Genomic DNA, 25,631 nt, shown 5'->3' with positions numbered 1-25,631 from the left:
GTCTTTACTCAAATAGTGTACTCTATTGTTTCCTTGTAGGGCCCTTTCAACATAATTTTCCATAACGGGATCAAACATAGCAAACAGTCGACTAATTTTAAAAAATTGCCATTATTCCTTTCATATAATTTATCAGATGATCCGTGAAAAGCTAAATTTTGGCTACCAAGGAATTTTATAATTTCAATCAAGCGTTCTAAAACACTCGTCCAATGTTTCTTTTCCATTTCATACATGCTTTGAGTCTGGCAATCGATAGTAGTTTTGTTTTTTAAATTTTTATCAAGTTCCTTCCATTTTAAGAAATTTTTCATGTGAGCTAAACTTGTCTTATGTCTATGCAAAGTTGTACTTACATTTTTCCAATCGTTATAACCTTCTACAAGACTACTTGATTCAGTAGGTGCGAAAAGTTTGCAACAAAAGCAAAAAACAGAATTTAAAGTTTCGGAATAAATGAGCCATGTTCTTGGCACGAGCTCCCTGTTTTCCATTTTTCTATTATAATACGTGTCGCCAAATTAACAACCATATGTATCTCTGGGATATATTATATTTTTCTTTTGAACAGGCCCCATTTCAATTAAAACAACTCGAAATTTTTCATCAATATTTCCCCATTCACCTGGATCTTCTAAATTTACAAAGACTAACAATGTGTTAGTTTCGTGGTCAACTACAACTAAATCTTCTCCTAACTGTTTTTCACTTAAATCCTGCATCTTGTTATCTTGTTCAACAGTTGTAATAATACTTTCATTCAAACTGGATGATGTGCACGGTTCGTCAACTCTGATTTCTGATGTATTGAGTTGGTTATAATCTGCATCAGAATATTTTAACAAATTTATTAAGAGCCCCAGTTTGTTTAATATCTGCTTCTTTCGCAGCATGATGCTTGCGATTTTGTGCACCACATAACTTTTTTTTAATTTTTGATTCCATTTCTATTTTATACCCACAAGAAATTATTACACAACACGACACAGAGACGAAACAATAGTCCGCACTGAGATGCGTACTGTTATAAATCTACTGTTGCTATCCTGTCATTACTGCGACATTGTAAAATTTTATTATTATTTTAACTTTGTATACTTGTAATTTCTATTAATTACTTGTGATGTCTTTTTTCTTTACTTTATACTTTATTCTCCATTATTCTAATGTAGCCGTGCACGCTTTCTCTCTCTCAGAATTTCTCTTGTTTATATTATTACGTGCTATTTTTACAAGAAAGTCAAATAACATTTATTTACATTACTATGAAATGTACACGAATTTAAACATTAGGGAGATTGCTTTTTCTATCCTTCTATAAAAACTCTTAGCAAAATTTAGAACTTTTTTCTTCAACTTTAAAATACTTTCTTTAACACAAAACGTTATCTACTCTCAGTTTACAAATTTTACTTATTAAACTCCAAGCTTACTCGCAAAGAGGTTACCTAAATCTCTCTGTTATCTTTACAAATTTGATATCAACTTCTAACATGCCAATTGATTCTCTTAAGGACACTTCTTAACCTTATTAAACATTAAACATATATCTTAAAAGTCTTTCTAATACAACTATAAGAGGAATTATATAAAAGTTTTGAACTTACAAAGGCTCTGTATCTCACAATTAGTCAAAAGTCTTTCACCAAAAGTTCTATGGCAATTCTTTCATCTCAGATCTTCATCTGGAATTTTGGCTTCGGCTATATCAATTGGGAATGTAGCGGGACTCGTACAGTTCTGGAAAAATGTTATTCTCCCACGGCGAAAAGAAAAACTTACGAGCAAAGGTACTTCGGGAAATTTGCCTCGTTGTTTCTTCTCTACTTGGGCTCGCCGAAAATGCCTGGACGACTGGCGTCTCAAGTAGCTTGAATTGCCACCTCCAAGAAAAATGAAACTGTTGTCAACTGTCAATCAGGATCCCTCTGGACTGGAAACTTTTCTCTTCTACGGCATTTGGGACTTCTCCTTTCGGCAATTTGAAAGCCCTGTCTGTGGCCTAGAAGTTGGTTCGAGACTCTAGCGACGTCTCGAACCGAGAAGCTCCTTTCTGGAAGGGAAAACTCCTCTCTCAACCAACGTCTGGATCTGGGATGCTCTCTGACAATGTCTGGAACCGAGCAACTCTGTCTCTCTTCGGCAACGTCTGGGACCGGGCAGCTTTAGCAATGTCTGGAACCAAGTTGCATCCTCTTTGACAGCGTCTGGAACTGGGCAGCCTCTCCTGTCTCTCTGTGGACGTCTCTGGAACCAAGCCCCCCCCCCTACTTCTGCAGCAATCTCTGGATCCATGCAGCCCCTTCTGTTTGCTTCAGTCCCTTTTTATTATACCTCCTCTGAGACCTTGTATGAAGTTTGGCAATCCCCAAAGAATCAGTATGATTCTTTCATCTTAAGTTTCAAGTTCGGCATGCCTTTTGTTCTCCTCCGCTTGCTTTTAATTGTAAGTTGCCGGCCATCGGAAAGTTGTTTGAACCTTTCTGACTGACTTAGCAGATGCTTACACTTAGAGCCTGCAAGCCTTTCTCATACAAACAAATTTTAATAACAATCTTTCTAATGCCACCATGTAGATCTATTACATGCAGCTTCAGCGATATTTGAATTTGTTTTTAACACTGTAACATATTCTTATTAAAGCAGTATATACAGTTAACTTCCAGAGTGTTATTTACAATAACATCTAAAACAAACTATACAGAGACAAACAAAGTTTATTTTTACAATATTCACATGGGACTTAACCTAAGTAAACAATCGAATGTAATGTGCTTTGGAATATTTATGCTACAATCGAGTTTTTACAGTACCATATGACTGGTTACGTAGCAACAAATGTTTTGTACGAAAATTCATTTCTGCGCATAAAAACCGTTCACCATTTCACTTTAGATTCTGGAGGCAAGCATTTAGCCTGCTCTTGCTGCAAAATTGTAAACAGCCACAATATACAATTTTTTAAAAATTTTTATTTGGTGTATCTGACCTTATTTATTTTAATATTGATCATTCTAAGAATTTTTTTGTTTTTATGATAAAAATTTTGTTTCTTAAAAATGAACTTATGACCCGTGCCCTGGCGCCCCCTTCGTAGCAGCGCCCTCATGCTCTGCATGCCTGCTTCTGCCAGCCCTGGTCATATCTTTGCTGACTAAATTCAAAACTTTTAATTCTGATAATCTCTCACTATGCACTACTGAAAATAACTGTCAAGAATTCCTGAAATTCATATTCCTTATTAACATGAATTCCTCTTTTCAATCCATGTTACCATAGTATACAGTGTGCAATTGTTATTTCCAGCTTCCATGAGGTCATTAAACTTATTTCTAATGGTCATTTCATTCCACACACACACACACACACACACACACACACAACAGTGCTCAATATAAGCATATTCACTACCCATTCTCACCATGACAATACATTCCACTTATACACCACACTACATACTGAGAATCTACTCATCCTCTCCTTCCTTATGGCTCCAGAATGCCTTCTTTTCCATTTACTAACTGCTCAAAAAACTCTCCCTACATTCATAAACTCCTTTCACCAGCTTAAGTCTCAATAATTCTCCTATCTGTGATATAAGACATGCAAAGAAGAAACTGATAGCTAGAGGTGTAAGAAGGAAGGTGCCAGTGGCAGATTAATCAAAGATGAACGACTGCAGCAGAATAGCAGAAAGTATGTCTGTGAGGAGCAACAATAAGAAGAGTGCCTGAGGCTCTAGAGGAGCTGACTGTGCTGGTTGGAACAAATGATTTGCAAGAAAGTGTGGGAATGAGGCAGCACGAGATTTATGAGTGTTGCTAGAGACAGTGAAGTGGAAGAGTGTGAGAGAGAGAATTGCAAGTGTGTTGCCAAGATATGATAGTAGAAAGCTGAGAACAGCAATGATTATCAATGACATAATAGCTAAAACTTAGAAAGAGAAGGCTTGAGTTTGTAAGATATATGGGATAAATTTAAAGGTAGGAGAGAGCTGTTTGCTGCAGATGGCCTATACTGGAGTGCAGACCATCTGCAGTACTATCCTATGGTAGTGTGAAGCTGGATAAATTGTTGATGAGAAAAGGGGTGTGTAGCCAGTCAGGGAAATGAAAACTAGATGGTAGGACTATGAATGAAAGATATCAGAACTGGTGTGAGATAATGGACAAAGGAAGGCAAGACAGGAATGCAGGCATGACCTCGATGGATGTAACAGAATCAAAGGACTGGAATGATGCTGTAAGGAATTGTGGAAAGGAAATGGGAAACAGGAGAAAGCTACTGTGCTTATACACTAATGCAAGGAATATTAAGACTAAAGATGCAGAGTTTGTGACCTTGATACAGTTAGTCCACAAATCAGTGGCATCAGTGAGAGGTGGTTAACTAAGGATGATGTACACTGGAATAGAATGCAATGGTTATAGCATCTGTCAAAAAACAGAAAGGATAAAAAATAAAAGGTAGGATATTATTGATGGTTTTAGAAGAGTAGTGTCCTCTCAATGTGGAACTTCAAGAAAGCAATAACGATAATGCCTTTGAGGCCATCTGGTGTAAGGCTGAGGTTAGCACAAATTTTATGTATTCAGTAGAATGTTGCTACGTGCTAGAGAATGCAGAGGGAGATGATTCTGATATGCTCAGACAAATGAAACTAGTGAGCAACCTGGACTATAGAAACATGAAATATCACTTGTGAATAAGGGAGCCTTAATTCCCTGAGCTACTTAGAAACAACTACCTTATGCACCATGTAGTTTTGTTTGGGTTTTTCCCTGTGGCTTCCACACATTAAAGGTTTATTTGTAATCCTAGTACATTTATTATGGACAGGACAAGGATTTCCTTCTTGTTTTTTTTTTTGTTGATTTTATATATATATATATATATATATATATATATATATATATATATTTTTTTTTTTTTTTTTTTTTACAGTCCAGAAACTCTGCAGTAGAATCTAAAGATGGAACTTTTTCAAGCCACTTCAGTCCTCCAATAAGCAATTAGGCAGTGGTCTCACACTGAGTGATGAAATTCATCTTCCACCTAAAGATAATCACAAAAATTCATGCCCACAGTGGGATTTGAACCTGCAACATGCTGGTTGGAGAGCAAATATGCTAATCACTTGGCCAACTAGGCCTGCTCAAAGTTCAAGCAACACTTGGGATTCAAGTGTTAGATGTAATAATATTGTCTCACACAGTGATAATAGAAGATGTCACCACAATGCCACCAATTGGGGAGCACAATCATACAGTACTGACCTAGGGAGTGACTAGGCAGGTACAAGCTTCATGGAGTAAGAGAGGTGTGAAATTACAGAGCAAGAGACTATGATAAATTAAAGAAACAGATTGGTAATGTGCAGTGATTTAATCAATTGAAGCATAGAAAAATCAGCATTGACTTGATTGGAATCAATTACTCATGGCAATGCCAGATGGTATTATTAAGAATGAATCATGGAATTATGCAGGAGATTATGAGAAAGATACTGAAGAGACATTAGGAACAAGTTACACTCAGCAGCATGAGAAGTAAGAGGTGCATACTAGGAAGGTGACAAGTGCAGTGAGAAAAGAGAAATTGGCTTGATAGAAACCTGAAATTTAGGAGATATATTGCAAAGGTGGTGAAGGTAACACAGAGGATTGCTGCAATTATGAGAAAGATACTGACTTGCAGAGATAAAAGGGTTATCATTCCGTTGTATAAGTCTCTGATCAGACCACACTTAGACTACTGTTCTCAGATTTGGTCCCCGGGATTTGAAGGGGATAAATTAACTGTGGAAAGGGTATAAAGACGGATGACAAAGATGGTTTCAGGACTGTACAATGTTAGTTATGAGGATCGGCTGAGGGAATGTGGACTGCAGAGTTTGGTGGATAGAAGAAGGGGAGGTGATATGATTGAGACTTTTAAACTGTTGAGAGGTGGTTACAGGGTTGACACTGGGGAGTTCTTTCGCTTGGTTGAACAGCGGGAAGGAGTGATGACAAGAGGCCATCCCTGGAAGTTACGAAAGGAAACTGTGAGCAAGAGGGTGAGGAGTGGTTTCTTTGCATGGAGGGTGGTTGAACCGTGGAATGCATTGCCTGATGGAGTGGTGAGAGCGAGAACGGTCAGTGAGTTTAAGGAGTGGTATGATAGACTTTGTGTTTCTTAGGGGGGGGGACCTCCCCCTCGATGAGTCTTGACAGACGTTATGTTCTTAGGAAGGACCTCCCACGATGAGTCTTTTGACTCCATGGAGGCCTGAATAATAATAATAATAATAATATGAAAAGAGATTAGCTGAAGCAGTAAAGTAAAATTCTACAGTTATGTTGCTAGTAGAAGAAAGCATGAATACAGAAGACTGAATGTGGTTGCTGGAAATGGAACTTTTAAGTTCTTGAGAGATAACTAGCCCAGACAGCCTGTCAAGGAGGGCAAGCAAGGATCAAGAGTTTCAGATCTGATCACTTCATCAGAGGATGTAATTGTGAATGGGATTTTGCATTTTCCTGCTGTTGGTCAGAATGATCGTGATCATTTGGGTTGTGGCTAGTCATATGCAGAATTCTGTGAGGAAAGGATATATGTGAAAGCACAAGGCTGCAAGCTTAGGAAACAGCTTGAAGCTATAGAATCAAATCAGGAATTGAGCAGTAAGGAAATAGATGTTGCTTGAGAACTGAGAAAGAAATACATAACAGCATCAATGTGTGAATGTATTCCGAAGGCCAAAGTTGAATAAGGTAGGTGAAAATGGGATGAATGAGGGACTTAAGCATGAAATCTGGAAGAAGAAGGTACTTTGGAGGCAGTACAAGGTGAATAATGGTTATAATCAGTTACATGAAAAGTATAAAGAACAAGCCAGGAAAGTAACTCAGTAAGGAAAACAAAAGTGCAGTATGAGCAGAAATTGGTAAATCAGGCAAAGAAAAAATCTAGAGGTTTTTTTCCCTTATATGTGGCAAGCAGAAGGAAAAATAATTATTGTGGTAACATGACGTTAATGGATGAAAATGGTAGAATAATGACTGCTGCAGAAGACATTGCTGAAGTATTCAGTGATCAATTTATAAGGGTGTTTCATCATCATTAGGGTGGAATCATGAGGAACTTAAGTGTAGAGGACATTGGAGAGGATCTCTTAATTGTAAGTGAGGAGAAGGTATTCGAGGACATAATCTTGATCTCAATAAGGCAACAGGACTTGATGAGATATTACCATGTGTCTTAAGGGAATGTTCCAGACAAATGGCAGTAGCATTGGCATGCCTTGAATAAGAGTCTTACAACAGCACAGGTTCCAAGGGAGTGGAAAGAAGATAACATTGTTCCAATGCATAAAGGTGGTGATAAGGTTGTGGCTACAAATTATAGGCCAATCTGTATATCTGGAGTTGTGGTGAAGGTACTAGAGAGATTGGTGAGAAGTAGGATACAGAAATGGGTTGATAACAGCAGTATTCTCTGTAGTTATGAGTGTTAGTTTGTTAAAGGGAGATGATGTTTTACCAACTTACTTATGTACTATAACAAGGTGACAAATACCTTGGACCAGGCAGATGCATATACAGTGGTGTACAGTACTTGGATTTTGCAAAAGCTTTTGATAGACTACCACACAACAAGCTATTAAATAAAATGAAAGAGATGGGATTGGATAACAGACTTCTGAGTTGGATCAGTGACTGGCTGCCATATAGATATCAGAAAGTTGTATGTGGAGGTGAAGTATCCCAAAAGAGGAAGGTCACTAGTGGTGTGCTGCACGGGACCACTGTTGTTCAATTCAACAGTGCACCCGGGGGGGGGACCGAGGGGACCTGGCACCCCCAAAGAAAAAGGGAAAAAAAAAACACTAGAAAATTTTCCAAAAATCTTTTCCTAATTACAATTCATTTTTTTTGTTATCTATGTTGTGTCGTGTCTTCTATTTCTATACTACTTATGAATTAGCAATCATTGCAGATGCTGTCATAGGTCGTATGGATTTGCAGTGTGTATTCTCAAATTGTCTACTCAACTCGGGCCCCCCCAAGATGAAATCCTGAGTGGCTATTGGTTCAATATGTATATTAATGATATTGGGATGAGTTTAACTAGTAATATGCAGCTGTTTCCGGATGATGCAATTTTGGGGAGAGCAATGCAGACTCAAACAAATGTAATGTCCTTACAGGAGGACTTGAATAGCTTGCATGAATGGGCATGTAAGGGGAATTGTCAGTTCAATGTTGCAAAACATAAGGTTCTGAAATTTGGTAAACAACAATGGAATGCAAAGTATGCACTTGGAGAAACTTAAAAGGAGGTACAGGAGATGTGAGATCTGGGAGTGGTGGTAGCCAAGCACCTTAAATTCAGAGGCCACATTGCACAAATTGTGAAGATGTCACAACAGATAATGGCAATGATATGGAGGATCTTGATCAGGCCTCATATGGATTACTGTGCACAGATTTGATCACCAGGTTTTCATGGTGATGAGGATATGTTAGAAAAGGTCCAGAGGAGATTCACAAAGGTGGTCAGTGGTCTTTGGAATGAAAAGTAAAAGGATAGATTGAGAGAATGTAAATTGCAAGCCTCATTAAGAGGAGGAGGGGAGATATGATTGAGACATATAACTAATCAGAGGTTGTTATCAGATTGACATGGAAGAGATCTGTCATAGAATGGGAGAGGGGATAGAACAAGAGGCCATTGCTGGCACCTGTATAACGAGGGTGTGAGCAGAGGAGTAGGTTCTTTGAATGAAGAACTTTTGGTCTCTCGGCAGAGCAAATGGCTGTAACTTCTGCCCAAAACTATTCCCACCCTTATCATACCCAGATGGCTCTATTGCATCATCATCCACAAAAAAGCCAATCTTCTGGCTTCGCACTTTGCTTCCAATGCATGAATAACTGATGATGGTAAATGTCCCCCAACCATTCCAGATGCCCAACACACAATGTCCCTATATCCTTTTGCCAGGATGAGATTAGAAAAATACTGTCCAAATTAGACACAAAAAAAGTTTCCTGGCCCTGATGGCATGCCCCCAATTGTCCTGAAAGTTTGTGCATCAGAACTGACTTCTATCCTATGTCGCCTATATATACAGGGTGTTCGGGATAAATTTGACAGTTTCGTAAGGAAAAAGAAAATCTTCTTTGTATCTATTAAATTTAATGAATTGACAAAAAAACATTACAGGCAGAGTTAATTACAATACTATCAACAAGATTTACTCAAAATAACCACCATTAGCATCGATCACAGCTTCAATTCTGCTTCGGAACCTCGAACAAGCTGATGCTACAGTCTCCCTGGGAAGGGCCGCAAAAACTGTTTTAATTTTATCCATTAACTGGGCTTTTGTATTACTGGAAGTGCGATTGGTGTCTTTTTCAACTGCGCCCCATACAAAATAATCCATGGGGTTAAGGTCTGGGGAGTTTGGAGGCCAAACATTTGGACTGGTGAAGTCGTAGAAATTTTCAGACAACCATTTTTGACTTTTCCCAGAGGTGTGGCAAGGGGCCGAATCCTGCTGCCATACATACGGCCTACCATTGGCTACCCTTGTTATCCAGGGCTTGACTACAGTTAGCAACTCCACGAACAAAGCCCGAATTCCAATGCCAGGGTTCTTCAACACCTGTTCCTGCAGATTTGCGAGGAATTCTGCTGTACGAACGCAATCAGATCGTCTGCTAGGGATCTTTCTTCTTGCTACATCCTCGTAGTCACCATTGCAAGTCTCTAGTTCATGCCTGATTGTTTTTACTGTATTCAGGGAGCATTGGGCAGCAGTCGTAATATCCTTATTTTGATGGCGGGCACGAATCATCATGATACAAGTTATTCTCTTCCATGATTCAGGTGGGTTCCAGCTATCCATCCTTTCTGACATCTTGTATATGAATGAAGAAGGGTCCAAACTTTTAAATGAAGAGAAGTGTGTGTTAATACATGTAACTTACGGAAAAATATAATTAATTATAAATATGTCAAATTTATCCCGAACACCCTGTATACTCTCTTACTCCACTGGAATCTATCCCACAAACTGGAAATTGGCCTATATTCAACCCCATTCCCAAGAAAACAATTCCCAACTCCTACACTATCTTGAAAACACCCACTTAATAAACAACTACCAGTATGGATTCTGTCAATGTCGATCAACAGGAGATCTGCTCACATATGTTACCCATCTCTGGACAAATGCAATGGAGAAATTTGGCAAATCTCAAGTGGTTGCACCTGATATCTCCAAAGCCTTTGACTAGGTCTGTCCCAGGACTTCTGTAGTTGGATTGTAAGCTTTCTGTCTGGATACACACTGTGTGTGATGGTGGATGGTTCCCTATCCTCTCACATTCAACTAATGCTGGGGTTCCACAAGGTTCTGTCCTCTCACCAACCCTCTTCTTGCTATATATCAATGACCTACTTCAGTTGACCTCTAAACCCAATACACAGCTTTGCAGACAACAGCACATTACATTCCTCCCTTTCATTTAATAAACCTTACTCTACATAACTCACCTCATCCTACAGAACATCCACCACCACCACCCTCAATTCTGATCTCTAAGCCATCCTCCAATGGGGTTCAGATAACCTCATTAATTTCAATGCTAATAAAACCCAGTTCTGTCCTATTTCCCATAAAAAAAAGAAACATTTTTTCCCAGTATTCTTTTTTGACAATACCCAAATTTCCAGACAGTCTGAAATTTCTCTTCTCAGACTGTCTGAAAACAAGTTCCCCCTTTCCCAACCCACTATCCATACATGGTACTAATGTACTACTATAGGTTGATCAATTACCCTCACATCAAACCTCTCCTGGCATAAATACATCACAACCATTGCATCCTCAGCTTCAAAAAAACTAGGATTTCTCTTTTGCTCAAGATGTTACTTCACCCCTGAACAGCTGTTAACATTATACAAATCACAAATCCACCCAGCTACTGAATACTGCTTCCACAAATGGAGTGGGGACACCCTAAAAGCTCCCTCAAAATGCCTGACTCAATACAGAGGAGAGCAATTACTTATTAATGACCATGACCCATCTCTTACCAACTCACTCCCCCTCCCGCACTTTCACACAGACATTTGGTTTCTGCAATATGTATATTCTACAAATATTTCCATGGGAAATGTTCATCTGAAATAACATCAATAATTCCTCCACTCAGTACTAAGCTCGTTGGAACACGTGCAGCTGCTGCTCAACATCTCTTAACAGTACACCTAGAAACAAACCGAACGAGTTTCTTTTCCTCCTCCTTCATCCCTGCAACTGCTGCACTGTGGAACAGTCCCCGCATCCTGTGTGTTTCCCAAGGAATACAATTTACAGTCATTTAAATCAAATGTATTCTCTGGCATTGTTAAACAAATAACAATTCTTAGAGACAGCAGGAACATCCCAGCCGTCTTGCCTAAAAGAGGCAAGATGGCTGGGATGATCCTGGAAAGAGATCAAAAAAAGAAGCATTGAATAGAGTCAGATGGAAGTCGATGGTTGAGGCCCTATCTCTGCAGGGAGTGAAGAGGATAGGTAAGGTAAATCAAATGTAAACAAGTTCCTCCTTTCCCAACCCACTACCCATACATGGTACTAATGTACTATAGGTTGATCAACCAACCACTTGTGTATAAGCACAACATAAAAAAAAAATAAATAAAAATAAAATGGAGAGTGGTTGGTGAGTAGAATGCATTGCCTGAGCGTGTTGTGAATGTAGACACATTGAATCGGTTTAAGGCACAGTTGTGTGTGATAGTGTATACCCCCCCCCCAAGATAAGTCTCCATGGAGATCAGATATTAAAAATAATAAGTGTTAAATGAGTATTTTGTTAGAGAGAGAGAGAGAGAGAGTGTGTGTGTCTTCTTCTTTTCAGCCATTTTCTGTCCACTGCTGGATGAAGGCCTCCTCCAGTTCTTTCCACCTTTCTCTGTCCTTGGCAATGGTTGGCCAATTTTCCCCAACAAAAATTGACAATTCATCGCTCCACCTTCTTTTAGGACGTCCTCAGCCTCGTTTCCCTTCTTTTGGAATCCAGTTCATAAGTATGGTGGTACATCACTCTTCTGGAGAGATGTCCGGCCCATTTGATTAAAATGGTGAAGAATGATGTCAGTGATGTGAGTCTGGCTTCTTATTCAGGTGTTTCGCTTCTTATCCTTTAATGTGATGCCTAGCATCAACCTCTCCATTTTTCTTTGAGTTGTTGTTAATTTATTTGCCAGTGCTTTTGTTAGCGACCAAGTTTCACAACCATATGAGATGACTGGAAGTATACACTGGTTAAATGTCTTCCTTTATAAACAGTGGGGCATCATTGTTTTGAAAAATGCTTTTTTCAAAAGCATTTTTGAATGCTTCTGAAAGGCAAGTTGAACTCTCCTATTTATTTCTTTTTGGAGTCCACAGTTTATATCAATGAGATGACCTAAGTATGTATATGAAGAGATCCTTCCAAGAAATTGTTTTCTATTATGTTTTTTGGTGTTACAAAATGATTAAACATGATTTTAGTTTTTTCTCTGTTTATTTTTAGACCGACTTTTCTGCTTTCATGATAGGTCTTCTATCATTATGTTAAGATCTTCTGGAGTGTTTGCAAAAATTATGATATTATCTGCATATCTTAGGTGTGTTAAGTTTCTGTTATTAATTTTTACACTAAGGTTTGTCCAGTTTATATTATTAAGTATTTCTTGAAAGACTGCTGTAAAGATTTTAGGTGACAGAGAGTCTCCTTGTTGGACACCTTTTTCAATTGATATTTTATTGCTACTCGTGTGAAGTTGGATTGTTGCTGTTGCAGTATGGTATATTGCCTGGAGGAGGTCCATAAATTCTCCAGGAACTCCCTGATTCTGGAGTGCTTTGATTATTGCATTAGTTTTGATGGAATCGATTGCTTTTTCATAATCAACGAAGACTAAACAGAGAGGCAATTGGTTTTCTTCTGCTTTTTCTATTATTTGTTTTACTTCATGAATATGATCAATTGTGTTAAAGCCTTTACAGAATCCTGCTTGTTCTACTGGTTGATTTGAGTCTAGAAGAGGGGTTAACCTGTTTGTTATTACTTTTGTGAGAACTTTGTACAGATTAGAGAGAATACTAATTGGTCTATAGTTTTTTACTTCTTCTTTGTCCCCTTTTTTAAATAACAGTGGTTATTTAAATTTTTTAAATAACAGTATCAGAGTAACATTTTTCCAATTTTCTGGTATCTTCCCCTCTTCTAGGCATAGATTTAGTAAATTTGTGACATGGTGAATTATATTGTTTCCTCCCCCATTTAATTAATTCTATGTTAACCTGTTTGTTATTACTTTTGTGAGAACTTGGTATACAGATTAGAGAGAATACTAATTGGTCTATAATTCTTTACTTCCTCTTTGTTCCCTTTTTTAAATAACAGTATCAGAGTAACATTTTTCCAATTTTCTGGTATCTTCCTCTCTTCTAGGCATACATTTAGTAAATTTGTGACATGGTGAATTATATTGATTTAATTAATTCTATGTGAATTAGGTCTTCACTAGGACATTTTCCTTTGTTTTAATGCTTGTTTTATTTCATCTGAAATGAATGGGGAGATGAATTCCATATGCGATGGAGAAGAGTTATTTATATTTGATTTATCTATTGAAGGATCACTATAGAGTTCTTTATAAAATTCTTCTAGCCTGCTTAGGATTTGTTCTTGGTTCCTTATTGTAGTTCCATTCTTATCTTTTATTGCAGTTATTTGCCTTTTGCCAACTGATAAATGTTTTCTGAGTATTTTCATCCTTTCTTTTAATGTTGCACAGTGATCAGCATTCATTTTAGAAATTATGGACTTTACAACCGTGTTATAAATAACTATTTTAATTTCCCGACGTTTCGACCTTCATATTAAGGTCATCATCTGGAGTATATACAAATATACAAGGACAAGCTGAGTTACATTTCACACAGTAAGCTAAAGAAATAATAATTTGATCACCGGTTATTCTATTGGCATGACCTCTAATGAAAAAAAATAAAAAATACAGATAAAATTACAAATTAATTAATTATTTAGAAACTACATCAAAGCTAAATTCTATTTAAGATAACATGAGAGAAACATTCTTTATTACAGATAGTTTTCTTACAGTAACAATGATGTCTTATTTTTAACATTATAATTGTTATATTAGATTTCAGTCTTGTTTATAGTTAACTCTTGGGGAGAAAGGTTCCATGGGTAGAATATGTACCTTCCATATGCGTGGGATTTTTAGGCCATCATTATTGTTCAGATTAGGGTGGTTGATAAGAATGTCACAGGCTTCCTTAAATTTGCATTCATACCATGTTTTGGTGTGATGTAAACAACTGGTGCTTTTCCAGTCAATTCTACATAAAGTGTTCAGAGCATGATCAGAAAGGACAGCTTCACCATAGTTATTATATTTAATGTGTCGTTTATGTTCCTTTTGTCTGATAGGAATTGTGAATCCTGTTTCCCCTATATATGGTAGATTACAGGTGCAATAAATACGGTATACTCCAGGGTGGACCAGCGGAGGGAGTGAGTCTTTGGATGAGTTGCGTAAGCTTTTTAATTTTGCAGGAGTGTTTAAAGGTGGCTTTAAGGTTGTATTTCTGTAGTATTCTGTTTATTTTGTCTGATGTCCCTTTAATGTAAGGAATAGTTATACTTTTATTGTCATCTGGTTTATCTTTGTTTTTTATTGAAGTTTTCTAGAGAATTTTGTTAATAGTGTTTTGCTGTAACCATTTTTTAGTATTTTCATATTTTTATTGTTTTCAATTGTTTCTTTTATTTTTTTAGTGTTATAAGATCTTATTTCATTTCTCATCTTTTTCCTTATTATTTTGCATAGTTCTACATATTCTATTTTAGAAATTAAGTTTTTGTCTTGTTTCATATTTTGTTTCTTTTTTTAGTAGTTGTAAGGTTTCCTCTGAAAGTTATATAGTCTTTTTGTTGTTTGTTACTTTTGAATTCACTGGCTGTTGAGATTATTACTTCTGTTAGGTTTTTGCTTATTTTATTTATGTCTTCTTCTTCAAATATATTTATTAAGTCTAGTTTTTTTGATCGAGTTTTTCTTCATAATCCTTCTTTTTTTCGATAGGTTTTAAGTCAAAACTTCTTGATTTTTTGTTGTTTAGCGATTTTATTTTTTCCAATTTGGGGTTTATTTTAATTTTGGCTCTGACCAGTCTGTGGTCACTTCCTGTTTTTACTTGATTAGTACTGCGGTATCTTGTACTATTTCTTTATTATTACACAGTATATAATCTATTTCATTTTTTATTTCTCCATGTCCATTTTCTTTTGAGGGCTTTCTTAAAAAATGTATTCATAATATAATATCTTTAGCCCCATATATATATATAAGGGCTAAAGACCAGTGCTGAATAGCAATAGGAACAATAGAAGACTGGCAGTTCAAAAATTAGAAGTGTTTAAAATATTAAATAACCTAGATGTTAATGTGAGTGTGGGATTGGATGGAATATGCCCGCATTACCTTGATGGACCTGTGTTTCACAGGTCCATCAAGAGAGAGGCTCAAGATCTCGATCTTGAGCCTCTCTCTTCCATGTTATACCCAGAGATTTCACTAGCGGATCTTCCCATCTTGTAGGTTGTCTTCCTGGTTTTCTCTTTATTCTTGGTTGCCAGTTGAATATTCTATCTGGCTATGTGACCTGCCCATTTCATCTTGCTTTCATATACTGCAGTTACCACATCTTTTATGCCTGATCTCTTGCTTAGTTCCGTGTTTCAAACATGTTCCATTTTGCTGATGTTATTATAAATTCTACGTTCTATTGCATGCTGAGTTATTCTGAGAGTCTCTTCTTTTCTTGTTGTGTTCCATATTTCTGATCCATATGCGAGTGATGGAAGAATGTCACTATTAAATAGTTTTGCCTTCGCAGAGATGTCAAAATCTGGATCAGTAAGTGTTTCTTTTAGTCTGTTGAATGACAGTCATGCAGCTTTCATTTTGCTAGTTCTTCAGATAAATCGTTATTCATTTTTATTGTTTGTCCTAAGTAATTGTAGGAGTCAACTTGTTCTATAAGGATGTTATTAATACATAGGTGACTGTCACTTGTGAAGATGTTTTTGTTCCATTTTGTTTTTTCTAGATTCATTTCAAGCTTATCTTACTGCTGTTTGTGTATATTTTTTTCACCCATTTCTTCTAGGTCTTTTGAGTTGCGGGATATCAGTACTAGATCATCGGTAAACATAAGAATTTGTAGATTTTCACCATCTATGTTTATTCCTCCATTTAGGTCTATTTTTTTCAGAATGTATTCTAAAGTGCTGGTAAATAGATTGGGAGAAATCACATCGCCTTGGCGGACCCCTCTCTTTATTTATATCTATATTTATAGGTCGATCAAATAGGGTTTCTGTGTGGTCTGATTTTTGTTAATTTCTTTTATCATGTGGATGAAAGTAGGGTCCACAATTATTTCCAGTAAGACACTGATGACTGCATTGTGTTCTATGGTATCAAACACTTTTTTAAAATCAATAAAGAGGAAACAGGGATTCAGTATTCTCTGCATTTTCTGTTAGTTGGGAGAAGCCACCCCTGATCCTGCCTGCTCTATACTGGAGTTGTCTTCGAGAGTGTTTTGGATTCTGTATTACTCTGTTCATGATTTTATATATGTGAGAGAGTAGACAGATTGGACAATAGTTTTTATGTCTTCCTTGTTCCCTTTTTTGAATAGAAGTATGGTTTTTGAGGTCTTCCATTTCTCTGGAATCTTTTTTCCTTTGAAGTGCTACGTGAATCTGGCAGCCAAGGCTTTGAAAATAATTGGTCCACCTTGTTGGATTTCTTCAGCCTTAACATGATCAAGTCCTGAGACTTTACCCCTTTACTCATTTTCTTAAGGGCATGTTCTATTTCTACTGGAAGTACATCAGATATATTGCTTGATTTTGGAATGATAGGTTCTGAGATTTGGCACTTAGTTGTATAAAGATCATTATAAAAATTTGGCACAATTTCTTCTGTCCTTTTTCTATTAGTATGTTTTTCTCCATTTTGATCCTGTAAAGCAGGTGGAATTGACTGTTTAAAATTGAAGTCTTTCTCTATTTTTTCCCAGGCTGGTTTTTGCCTGCATTGCTTCTCTTAGTTTTTGTATCTTGAAAGCTTTGCAGTCTTCTGGAATTCTTTTCCAGTAACTTACAGATAATTTTGTATTCAGGAAAATTTCTTCAGATTTCTTCAGTTCTTTTCTCTTTTTCAGTAGTTCTATAGTTTGAGGTGAGGGTTGTTCTCTTTTCTTTTGTTTCACAGGAATTTCTGCTTTTTTCTTGTACTCATTGAATTTATTCGTTGAATATGCCCACATATGTTACGGGAATGTGCAAAAGAGCTGGCAGTGGCCTGGACTTAGTTGATCAACAAAAGTATGGCAACAGGAGAAGAAAAAGCCAATGTTATGGCCTCATACTTTGCTTCAAATGCATGCATAACAGACAATGGTAAATGTCCCCCAACCATTCCAGACACCCAACATACAATGCACCCCATATCCTTTTGCCAGGATGAGATCCAAAAAATACTGTCCAAATTAGACACAAAAAAGTCTCCTGGCCCCGATGGCATTCCTCCAATTGTTCTGAAAGTTTGTGCTCCTGAACTGACCCCTATCCTATGTCACCTATATATACTCTCCTACTCCACTGGAATCTATCCCACAAACTGGAAATTTGCCTATATTCAGCCCATCCCCAAGAAGGGTGACAAATCACTGCCATCTCGTTTACCTCAGTCCTGTCAGAGGTAATGGAAAAAATCATCAATTCCCAACTCCTACACTACCTTGAAGATACTCACCAAATAAATAACAGCCAGTATGGATTTTGCCACTGCCGATCAACAGGAGATCTATTCACATACATCACCCATCTCTGGATGAAGGCTATGGAGAGGTTTGGCGAATCTCAAATGGTTGCACTAGATATCCCCAAAGCCTTTGACTGGGCCTGGCACAAAGGCCTACTAGGCAAACTACCATCATTCGGTCTGACCCAGGGCTTCTTTAGGTGGATCGCCAGTTTTCTGTCTGGACACACACACTGTGTGAGGGTGGGAAGCTCCCTATCCTCTCACCATTCAATTAATGCCAGGATCCCACAAGGGCCTGTCCTCTCATCAACCTTCTTCCTGCTATATATCAACGACCTACTGCAATTGACCTCCAACCCAATACACAGTTTCGCAGACAACAGTACACTCTTCGCTTGCATTTGATAAGCCTTACCCTACACAACTCACCTCAACCTACAGAACATCAGCCACTGCAACCCTCAACTCCCATCTCAAAGCCATCCTCCAATGGGGTTCAGATAACCTCATAAATTTCAATGCCAATAAAACCCAGTTCTGTACTATTTCCCATAAAAAAGAACCATTTTTTCCCAATATCCTTTTTAATGATACCCAAATCTCCAGACAGTTTGAGATCTCACTCCTTGGAATCACCCTCACATCAAACCTCTCCTGGAATAAACATATCTCAAACATTGCATCCTCAGCCTCAAAAAAACAAGGATTTCTCTTTCACTCAAGATGTTACTTCACCCGTGAACAGCTATTAACATTATACAAGTCACAAATCCGCCCAACTATTGAATACTGCTTTCACATATGGGGTGGGGCCCCAAAAAGCTCTCTCTCTCAAAATGCTCAACTCAATACAGAGGAAAGCAATTAGACTTATCAATGATCCATCCCTTACCAACTCCCTCTCCCCTCTTTCATACAGACATATGGTCTCTGTGGTATGTATATTCTACAAATATTTCCATTGGAAATGCTCATCTGAAATATCATCAATAATTCCTCCGCTTAGTACTAAATTCATTGGAACACGTACAGCTGCTGCACAACATCCGTTCACAGTTCAAAACAGAACAAGTTGCTTTTCCTCTTCCTTCATCCCTGCAACTGCTGCACTGTGGAACAGTCTTCCACCTGCTGCATTTCCCAAGGAATACAATTTAAAGTCATTCAAATCAAATGTAAACAAATTCCTCCTTTCCCAACCCACCACCCATACATGGTACTATAGGTTGACCAACCAACCTCCTGTGTATGGGCTCAACATTAAAAAAACAGTTCCAGAGTAGTGGAAAGAAGAAAAAATAAAGCCTTTGCATAAGGGAGATCCATGTCACTAGTGTCAAACTATAGGCCAGTATATATATCAAGTGTAATGGTGAAGGCTGGTTAGAGACAGAATTCAAACCTGGATTGATGATTTTATAATAGGGTGACTAGTGTATTAAACAGAAAAGATGCTTATACTATGATGCCAAGAATGTAGTTCTTTATTCAAGTGCTTACAACCGGGATAAAGGATGAAACCAAGAATACAATTTCTTGGAATCTTTAATTTATAGTATAACCAAGTGAAAAAAGTTTCAACATCTATCTCTAATCCAGAGTATTTTAGTAATAAGGTAGACACCTTTTGACTAGTTGTATATGGAAATATGACTTATACATTACTTCAACCTTGGCATCACTTCTGGCTCGGGCTCCCACTAATGAGAACTCAAAAAAAAGGTCAAAACCAATCTGGGGAGCTCCCATTGATGTGCTTTTGTGCAAAAGTAGTTGCTGTGTTGAGATATGAGTGGCTCTGCTCGGAGGGGAGGTCTTTGTCTGTCTCTGAGTGGGACCACCACTGAGCTCATGGCTCTGCTGTGTGGTGGGGGGGTGACCCTGCCATTGGGCAGAGCCACTGCCAATGGTTCTTCTCCATGGCAGTGAGCTTGTCACTGAGTGGAACTACTGCTGAGTAAATTGATCCTTTGGGTCACTCTCACTTGCTGAGTTTAGAGTGATCTGGGGATCGCCCAAGTGTTTAGAGACTTCCATTCACTTATAAAGAGAAACCGGTCTGGGTATATATGTCTGTTTAAGATATGTGCATTGCATTATGGAATACTAAGGCAATTGAGGTGACATCATTGGCTTCTATATACAAGTAGCCCAGTTATGATGTGACTTCACGTGCAAACTTTGTTTACACTTGAATAAAGGATGAAACCAAGAATATAATTTCTTGGCATCTTTAATTTATAGTATAACCAAGTGAAAAAACCTTCAACATCTATCTCTAAATTTGGTACAGAATATTATGATAGTACTACATAATTAAGTTTTTTATTATTATTAGTTTACGTTTATATTATCATTTTCAGCAAGATACAGAATAATTGGAGGGAAATTATGAACTTAAACAAATAACAATTCTTGCATTCTAATCAGAAACTTTCTGAAGCGGTTTGCACAAGATGTCATTATTTTAAGCATATATTATTATTATTATACCGGTGTCTCATGGAGTCCAAAGACTCATAGCAGGAGACCCTACGACACACTAACCATTATTCACACAATACCTATCATACTTCTCCTTAAATTCATTAACCTTGTTAACCACACTCTTACACAATCTCCAGCAATGACCCCTTGTTCTCTCCCTTCCTGCATTGGTCTTAAAAAAGTCATCAGTATCAATCCAATAAAATCCCTTTAATAATTTATATGACTCTATCATATCTCCTCTCCTACGTCTATCAGCCAATTTTTGGAGCCAACAGATCCTCAATCTATCCTCGTAGGGAACATCCCACAGACCTGCAACAATCTTTGTAACTCGCCTCTGAATCCTCTCCACCATTTCTTCTTCACCAATAAATCCAGGTGACCAGATCTGTGTGCAATAGTCCAAATATGGTCTTATTAATGACTTATAAGGTGGAACAATAACTTCCTTATCCCTGCTTGTCAGTGTCAACAACCATGTAATTTGATGTGATGTGATGTGATGTTTTGGCAACCTTTGCAATATGCCCTTGAAACTTAAATTCTCTGTCCACAATAACTCCCAAGTCTCGCCTAGTCAACTTCTTGCAGTTCAGTTCCATTAATATAGTAAACAGCATGTGATCTCATCCTCACGAAATGCATCACCTTACACTTAGCCACATTAAACTGACAGCCATTTACCTTAGCCCATACCATCAGCTTATTTAAGTCATCCTGCAAGATATCTACATAATCTGAATTGACTATTGCTCTTCATAATTTTGCATCAGCAAAAAAAAAAAAAAAAATATATATATATATATATATATATATATATATATATATGATTAAAATATTATATAATGACACCATTAAAAATAAAAGCCTCACTTGAGGATCAAAGCTAAGCTATCGATTTAAAAAAAAAAAATTAAAGTGTTTAATGGAAATATAAATAACATTCCCTTTTAAGTAGATATCGTCAAAAGTTTTTATAATACATATTACTTAAGTGACCCACAGTAATCTGGAATATGCACTTCAAGGGGGAAAAAAGTGGCCTGTTTAGGCAGTTTACATATGACAGTAATGGTGAAAATAAACAACTATATTAACAAATAATTTATTACTAGGAGCTATGGTTCTTTAAAAAATGCACTGTGTGTATTTTAAAAACACTCTTAGCACCTCTTTTAAGGAACTTCTTAAAAGTTATGCTTAATAATGTTTAGTAAAGTGAATATTTTCATTAATTTAAAGTAATTCCATGCAAAAATGGGAAAAAATAAAAGAGAAAAATAATAACCGTATTAAAATAGTTAATCTATGGAAGCACATAATTTTAAATTGAGTTGCTGCAAAACAACTAGAACCTACTGATTGTGTGCGTGTGTTTGTTTGTTTACACATATACTTGGAGAAAATCGTCTGCAAGTCTGCAAAATGCTTGTTAATTTATAATGTTAATTTATAAATAAACCTTCTCAAATATTCTATCAGCAACTTATAAAAGGAGCACCCTGAGAATGGAGAGAGAAATAAGTACCCTAAAAAAAAAAAAAAAAAATTTAATCAAATTTAAGCGTTCTGCATCTACACAACTGTTATAAGATGCTCTAGAAACTGAATTATTATGAAGTCTTGCGGATGTTCTCGTTACATTTAACCTAGGTCAGGTTATTAAAGCCGGAGGGAATACGTAGACATGTTACACTATTTTAAGATCCCCAGAGTCCCGTACAAACCCTCTTCCCCGATGACACGAATAAGGAAGGCAGAATAAATTACAAAGAATTAAACTGAAAATGACGAACAACACAAATTTTGGGGCACTTACCAGAATCAAACGTCAAACGGGCTAATAGATAAAATAGGAATGGAAAACTGAGTAGGTCGATAAGATTGTACGAGCTTATTTACACATTAATTCTATAGTATGTCAGACAAACATCACTAAAAAAAGGTAATTCCATTTTCCAGCCGGTACAAACATAACTTTCTGATTCTGTTATAAAATTAGCAACATGTTAATATTAATATAAACAAACATAAACCGATAACATGAAGCCAATAAAAGACGAAAACTTTCATTCCTCTGGCCCCCTATAGGACGACAACAAAGACACTTGGCGTTTAAAGAGTCATATGGAAACAGAAAACACGTTCAATGATTTCTTCGTCCCCCCCCCCCCCACTGAATGTTAATTGAAACAAGGCATTATAAGTTTCAGCAGGGAAGCTAAAAGAAATACAATGATCAGTAATTTAGTTAACTATGATTTATTATTATTATATAAGCCTGTGTAACTCAGTGGATGTGGCGTTTACACACCACAGCGCTTGTCAACACGAAGGAAGACTTGGTTTCGAGTCTAGTCTACGACTAGAGGAAATTTTTCTAAGCCTTTTTTCGACCGTTTCCCGAGTTAGTCGATTTCTGGCACAGGCATGCGGGTTTTTCGTCCCGTAAACTCAAGAAAATCGACCGTAAAACCCAGATTATTTCAGACATTAAATATATTGTGTTAGGGTTAAGGACCACGAGATGGCGGCACATTTGAGCCGTCTCTCTTCACTGTGTACCGCTTAATTAGTGTTAGCCTTGGGCCATCTATCTCTGATTGGTACCAGTGAAGACTGAACTGCCCAATCAGTCTCCAAAAGTTAGATAGGGCTAAAAGGCCTCGCCTACTCCCGTATACGGGAATAAAAAGGCGTTAGCTGATTTTTTTTTATTTTTACTTCTCAAAACGCTTCCGAGTTCTTTGAAAGGTTTCATATATACCCTAGCGCTTTATTAAGTGCACTAAACTTTTTCCTGCCACTTCAGTTGCTGCATATGATAATTACGACATGAATATTCGATCTGGAGGCCTGTGCAGTTCATTGGAAGTACTGATTACATCTTCTGCGTTAGGCTGCCGGAAGATAGATTCAAGTGCAAGTCTAGTCGGCGACTGGAGGAGCTTTTTTCTAAGACTATCTTATAAAAAACTTTCTCTGGCAGGCCCAAGGGTTCTTCCATCGGAAACTAGGGTTTTTCGTCTCCTAAACTGAAGAAAATCGACCGTAGAACCTCACTTAGACAACGACAACATATCCTGTTTGGTACCAAGAGATGGCAGCACATGTTTTTCAGTCTGTTTATCGGTTGCCACTTATAATTAGTGATAGTCTTGGCCCAGCTATTGTTGATTGGCTACCGGTGGAGATTGAACTACCCATTCAGTCTCCAAAAGCTAGATAGACTTAAAAGGCCTCGCCTACTCCCTATAAGGGAATAAAAGGCGTTAGCTAATTTATTTATTTATTACATTCGATCTAGTGGCATACCTGTAATAATAAATTAAAGGGTCTATTAAAAACTTTAAAGAGGCAACTGAAGGTTTATGGCAGTTTAGAGAAAACTCGTTGTTACAGCATTGCTTTGATCGTACCATTACATTTGTCAATTACATCACCTTACAGTGTTGACCGCACAAGAAATTCACATAATTCCTAACAGAATTGAAATTGATACCTACAGAAATTAAAAATGAAAACTTTGCATCAAGGCCTATGTAGGGCTGTGAAAATAGTGTTTCCATTCATAGCACTAATCTTACCGTGCCAAGAAAAACCGTTCTAGGTTTGATACTAGTCCGTTACTACACGAACTTTTACAAAGTCATACGTCGACCAGTTTCTGCGTTAGTCGATCTCTGAAACGGTAAGTAGGGATTTTGCTCCCGGAAACTCTGCACTGTAGAAGTCACACTATTTCAGAAATAATATATTGCGTTAGTGTTAAGAATCATGAGGCGGTGGAGATCGTCTGCCATACTCTTCATCTAATGCAGTTTAAAATAATTGATAGTTTGAGCCAACCAATCTCTGATGGATTAACGGTGGAGTTTGACTGCCCCTCATTCTCCAACATAAGATATAATATATCCAAAATGATCTTGAGCACTCCCTTTATGGCAATGAAAGGCATTAGTGGATTTATTTTTTTAAAACTACATATGCACCATAAAGATACAAAGGAAGGCTCTTTTGGAATGTTCTCTGCGCTGAGAGGATGTTCTTGTTACTGCTTAGGAATTTAGAAAGAAACAACTAAGGCTTTCAGAGGAGAATATCTGCATGTAGATTTTTGAATTATTTTAGCGTATATTCACGCAGAAACTGGTCGACGTATGACTTTGTAAAAGTTCGTGTAGTAACGGACTAGTATCAAACCTAGAACGGTTTTTCTTGGCACGGTAAGATTAGTGCTATGAATGGAAACACTATTTTCACAGCCCTACATAGGCCTTGATATCAATTGATTTTCAGGGAAGAAAACCTTTCACTCTGTATGAGATCCAGAGGCCTTCAATATCAGTTTGTACTTTATTAAAAAAAAACTATTAAGGTTCTTTGAGTGATAAAGAAGATTCAAACACCCAGGTCATTCTAACGGAAGATCATTCGATATTAACTAAGTTATATAGGATCGCAGACGTTTAATGACACTGGATGTTTAATAGAAAAAATCACCCCAAATTAATGGATAATCTCCTCAAGGAGAAAATTCCCAAAAAATAAAAAGTACAGACATTATTCCAACATAGCATACATTATTTACATGAATGAGATTTACAAACGGAAGTCCAGTTGGTGTAAATCTTTATACAGAAGCATTTAGTGATAAATTCATAACCAATCACTGCTCTATGCAAAGCAAACATGTGGGGTGGGGGAAAGAGTTGATGTTTAATCCATCAAAGATTCACCCATCAACACTTTCCAAATATTAATGGGTGAATCTGTCAATGCATTTCTTATTTAGAACACATAGTTATAAAAATATTACAATTTTTGATCAACTCGACGACCAGCATCCTCACATTTGCGTTCACCATGAAAAAGGGAAAAAGGATGGATCCATTAAAGTTCTGAAAACCTTTGTGATATCAAGTTTAGGTCGGAAAGACCATCGCTTACTCAATGATAAGGCCAAGGACATAATTATAAGATCCTAGAGAGGTACTCAAGAACATCTCTAAAATCAAAAGACACATGACCTTTCTATTCGTTGGTTAAATGTCAATGAAACTAATACACACACTACAAGATAATTCAAAATGAGAATTATATACATATCACTAATTAAGGTCTCCTGCAATTCTAAAGTCAATATATTCCATATGATTTTTCAAACAATGATATAATTGTAAGATTACCTACTTGCTCTATCTTTTTGTACTGAA

The 25,631-nt window shown here is 37.1% G+C and overlaps 1 protein-coding gene across 4 annotated transcripts in view; it reads right to left on the bottom strand.

The window, feature by feature from the left end:
* The window catches only part of LOC150095098 (HEAT repeat-containing protein 5B), a 665,516-nt gene extending 643,123 nt beyond the window's left edge, over positions 1-22,393 (bottom strand). For all 4 annotated transcript variants that reach the window (XM_090410861.1, XM_090410863.1, XM_090410862.1 and 1 more), the window contains exon 1: positions 22,235-22,393. The gene's annotated coding sequence lies outside the window, so the exon portion shown is untranslated. The remainder of the gene's footprint in view (positions 1-22,234) is intronic.
* Between the last annotated feature and the right edge of the window lie 3,238 nt (positions 22,394-25,631).

Source organism: Typopeltis vanoorti, chromosome 21 (assembly GCF_054136105.1).
Source record: "Typopeltis vanoorti isolate ZY-2024b chromosome 21, IOZ_Tvanoo_1.0, whole genome shotgun sequence".
In the NCBI taxonomy this organism is placed as follows: domain Eukaryota; kingdom Metazoa; phylum Arthropoda; class Arachnida; order Uropygi; family Thelyphonidae; genus Typopeltis; species Typopeltis vanoorti.
Note: the sequence above shows the minus strand (reverse complement) of the source record. Positions and strands in the feature narration are given on the sequence as shown.